This window comes from Triticum urartu, chromosome 2A (genome assembly GCF_056163025.1).
Source record: "Triticum urartu cultivar PI428250 chromosome 2A, HENAU_Tu73, whole genome shotgun sequence".
NCBI lineage: Eukaryota > Viridiplantae > Streptophyta > Magnoliopsida > Poales > Poaceae > Triticum > Triticum urartu.
The window spans coordinates 282,525,013-282,530,036 of record NC_141874.1 but is presented as its reverse complement, the minus strand read 5'-3'; positions in this window follow the sequence as shown (position 1 = coordinate 282,530,036).

Here is a 5,024-nt window from a genome sequence, read left to right as displayed (position 1 = left end):
GGTGGAGTGTTGTAACGCCCCGAGACCATTGTGCCAGGTGTCCTCCAGTTATTCGCTGTTGTTTCCTTGTCATTCGCTTGCGTGTTGCATCTTTCCATGTCATCATCTGCATTGCATCATCATGTTTTCGAAACTTGCATCCGTCCGGGTTCTCCGTGTGCTCTCCGTTGTCCGTTCTGAGCCCAACCACACTTGCACGTGCCCGCGACATGTCCGAGATAGTATTTTATAAGTGGCCGGAAAATTTTCTCGGAATGGGATGAAACTTGGCGTGCGGTCTTATTATAGTGTAGAGAGAGCGCCTGTCAAGTTTCGTCTCATTCGGAGCTCGTTTGATAGCCCAACCGTTATATATATAGCGGCACCGTTGCCGATATTTTTGTCGGACGTTTTCGGTCTTCGGAAACCCATGTCGGGCTGCAGTTCTTTTCTCTCCTCTCAGTCCAACCCTCCTACACAGCCCGAGTCCAGCCCACTAAACCCCCCTCCGACCGGAACCGTTCGATTACGATCGGAGGGCTCCGAAACCGCCCTAACCCTAGCCCCTTCTCTATATATATACACCTTCCCTAGCCCATTTTTTGACAAACCTAGCCTAAACCTATCCCCTACCTCTAGCCCGCCGCAATCCCCACCTCCTCCTCGAATTCCGTGCACATCCAGCCTCCCACCGCCACTTGGCGCTGCCGCCGCCACGCCCCGGACCAATCCGGGCGTGCCACGTCGCCCCTGGCCGTCTCCAGCCACCCCTGGGCCGCCATGTGGCGTCGCCACCTCACCCCAGCGCTTCCCACCGCCGCCGGCCCTGCGAGCCCTGCTGCGGCCCACCTGAGCCCATCTGGGGCTTGAGACAGCCCCCGCGTCGCCTGCCGATCCCTCGTCCCCGAGCTCCAGGGGAGGGAGCTCCCGCACCAGGCCCCGTCGGAGTCCTCACCGGAGCTGCTCGCCGGAGCAGCAACGAGCTCCACCAGGTCGACCCCGTCCCTCTCCTCTCCCTTTTCTCTCTCTTCTCTTTTTCTCTCCCAGACCTCTCTGCGCTTCCACGTGGTCAGCGCCGCCACCAGGGCTCCCTCGCCGACGCCCACGACGAACCGCCGTTGGATCCGACCGGAATGGACCCGGCGCGACCAGATCCGGCCATCCCCATGTCCCCGAGACCTCCCCGCCGTTGTTGCACCCTCGCCGGCATGCGCCGTTGCCGCCGTCTCTGCATTTCGGTTCGTGCGGGCATGAGGAGGAAGAGCGCCTCTCGTGTGGGCCCCGCGTGGGCCGATGCGCCCCAAGGCCCAGCTCCCAGCCCAGTCGCCCGGCCTGCTGTTTCCACCACCTTGGGCAAAGGCCCACTGGGTGAGAACCCCGCTGTGCACTATTGGCCCAGTCCGATTCGGCCCGCCTCTATTTTTTTCAGATCTACAATTTGTCTATTTTTCCATAGGAGAGCATTTTTGCAGGAAAACCCTTGTGGATCATGCATATAATAAACTCATGAACCGTGCATCGGATCTAAATAAGTTATATATGAAACTTGCTTAGAATTTTGTCTAGATTTATAATATCCAACTTTCATCTATGTTTGAAATGTTTAAAATGTTGTTTGATTCAATTTGCTCCTATGCCATGTTAAAATGCTTGAATTCATAACTAATTAACCGTAACTAAATAACTTGAATGTGGTGTTTCATCAATATGCAACCCATTGCATATTGAGCTCCACTTAATTTGTAGGATTGTTTGTGCACTTTGCCATGCCATGCCTCATTAAAACGGACATGCATCATACTTGTTTGCGCATCGTGCCATGATTATGTGATGGTTGTTTACTATGTTGTTTGCTTCTTTCCGGTGTTGCTTCTTCGGGTTGGTTCCGATAATGTCGCGTTTGTGAGGATCCGTTCGACTACGTCTGTTTGTCTTCTTCATGGACTCGTTCTTCTTCCTTGCGGGATTTCAGGCAAGATGACCATACCCTCGAAATTACTTCTATCTTTGCTTTGCTAGATGCTCGCTCTTTTGCTATGCCTATGCTGCGATACCTACCACTTGCTTATCATAGCTCCCATATTGTTGAACCAAGCGTCTAACCCACCTTGCCCTAGCAAACCGTTGTTTGGCTATGTTACCGCTTTGCTCAGCCCCTCTTATATCGTTGTTAGTTGCAGGCGAAGATTGAAGTTTGTTCCTTGTTGGAACATGGAGATGTTGTTCCTTGTTGGAACATGTTTACTTGTTGGGATATCACAATATATCTTATTTAATTAATGCATCTATATACTTGGTAAAGGGTGGAAGGCTCGGCCTTATGCCTGGTGTTTTGTTCCACTCTTGCCGCCCTAGTTTTCGTCATATCGGTGTTATGTTCCCGGATTTTGCGTTCCTCACGCGGTTGGGTTATAATGGGAACCCCTTGACAGTTCGCTTTGAATAAAACTCCTCCAGCAAGGCCCAAACTTGGTTTTACCATTCGCCACCTAGCCTTTTTCCCTTGGGAGTATCACATCCCGAGGGTCATCTTATTTTAACCCCCCCCCCCCCCCGGGGCCAGTGCTTGTCTAAGTGTTGGTCCGAACTGAGTAGACTGCGGGGCCACCTCGGGGAAACTTGAGGGCTAGTTTTACTCGTAGGATGTCTCATCCGGTGTTGCCCTGAGAACGAGATATGTGCAGCTCCCATCAGGATGTCGGCACATCGGGCGGCTTTGCTGGACTTGTTTTACCATTGTCGAGGATGTCTTGAAGAACCGGGATACCGAGTCTGATCGGAATGTCTCGGGAGGAGGTCTATTCCTTCGTTGACCGTGAGAGCTTGTCATGGGCTAAGTTGGCACACCCCTGTAGGGATTTGAACTTTCGAAAGCCATGCCCGCGGTTATGGGCAGATGGGAATTTGTTAACGTCCGGTTGTAGATAACCTGAACCTTAACTTAATTAAAATATATCAACAGCGTGTGTTACCGTGATGGTCTCTTTCCGGTGGAGTCCGGGAAGTGAACACGGTGTTGGAGTTATGCTTGACGTAGGTTGCTATAGGATCACTTCTTGATCATACTTTTATCGATCGTGCTTTGCTTTCTCTTCTCGCTCTCATTTGTGTATGTTAGCCACCATATATGCTAGTCGCTTGCTGCAGCTCCACCTCATACCTTTACCTTACCCATAAGCTTAAATAGTCTTGATCGCGAGGGTGCGAGATTGCTGAGTCCCCATGACTCACAGATACTTCAAAAACCAGTTTGCAGGTGCCGATGAGTCCGTGCAGATGACGCAACCCAGCTCAGGGGGAGCTCGATGAAGATCTTGTCCTTGTGTTGTTTCGTTCTAGTTGATCAGTAGTGGAGCCCAGTCGGGACGATCGGGGATCTGTGTAGCATTTGGGGTAGTCTTCTTTTATTTTGGCTTCGTAGTCGGGCCTTGTTTGTATTTGGATGATGTAATGCTTTATTCATGTAATTGTTTGAAGTGGCGATTGTAAGCCAACTATGTATCTCTTTCCCTTATGTATTACATGGGTTGTGTGAAGATTACCTCACTTGCGACATTGCTTTCAATGCGGTTATGCCTCTAAGTCATGCTTCGACACGTGGGAGATATAGCCGCATCGAGGGCGTTTCATAGGAGTCCTAGTAGGACTCCCCCATGGCGCGCCCCTCTAGGCAGCCGCTTCCTCCCCTCCTCCTTTATATACGGGGGAAGGGGACACCCAAAGGCACAACAGTTATTCTCTTAGCCGTGTGCGGTGCCCCCCTTCACAGTTTACTCCTCCGGTCATAGCATCGTAGTGCTTAGGTGAAGCCCTGCGTGGAGCACATCACCACCACCGTCACCACGCTATTGTGCTGACAAAACTCTCCCTGGACCCTCGGCTGGATCAAGAGTTATAGGGACGTCATCGAGCTGAACGTGTGCTGAACTCGGAGGTGCTGTACGTTCGGTACTAGATCGGTTGGATCGTGAAGACGTTCGACTACATCAACCGCGTTAACCTAACACTTCCGCTTTCGGTCTACAAGGCTACATGGACACACTCTCCCCCTCTCATTGCTATGCATCTCCTAGATAGATCTTGCGTGAGCGTAGGAAATTTTGAAATTTCATGCTACGTTCCCCAACAGTGGTATTAGAGCCAGGTTTATGCGTAGATGATATGCACGATTAGAACACAAAGAGTTGTGGGCGATAATAGTCATACTGCTTACCACCAACTTCTTATGTTGATTCGGCGGCATTGTTGGATGAAGCGGCCCGGACCAACCTTACATGACCACGTTCATGAGACCGGTTCCACCGACAGACATGCAACTTCTTTTGCATAAAGGTGGCTGGCGGGTGTCTGTTTCTCCAACTTTAGTTGAATCGAATTTTACTACGGCCGGTCCTTGTTGAAGGTTAAAACAGCACACTTGACAAAAAAATTTTGTGGTTTTGATGCGTAGGTAAGAAAGGTTCTTGCTAGAATCCCGTAGAAGCCACGAAAACTTACAACAACAAAGTAGAGGTCGTCTAACTTGTTTTTGCTGGGGATGTTGTGATGTGATATGGTCAAGACATGACCGGATATAAGTTATTGTATGAGATGATCATGTTTTATAAAAGTTATCGGCAACTGGAAGGAGCCTTATGGTTGTCGCTTTATTGTATGAAATGCAATCGCCATGTAATTGCTTTAATTTACCACTATGTGGTAGCGATAGTTGTAGAAGCAATAGTTGGCGAGACCACAACGACGCTACGATGGAGATCAAGGTGTCTAGCCGGTGACGATGCAGATCATGATGGTGCTTTGGAGATGGAGATCAAAGGCACACGATGATGATGGCCATATCATGTCACATATTTTGATTACATGTGATGTTAATCTTTTATGCATCTTATTTTGCTTAGTACAGAGGTAGCATTATAAGATGACCCCTCACTAAATTTCAAGGTATAAGTGTTCTCCCTGAGTATGCACCATTGCGATAGTTCGTCGTGCCGAGACACCATGTGATGATTGGGTGTGATAAGCTCTACATTCACATACAATGAGTG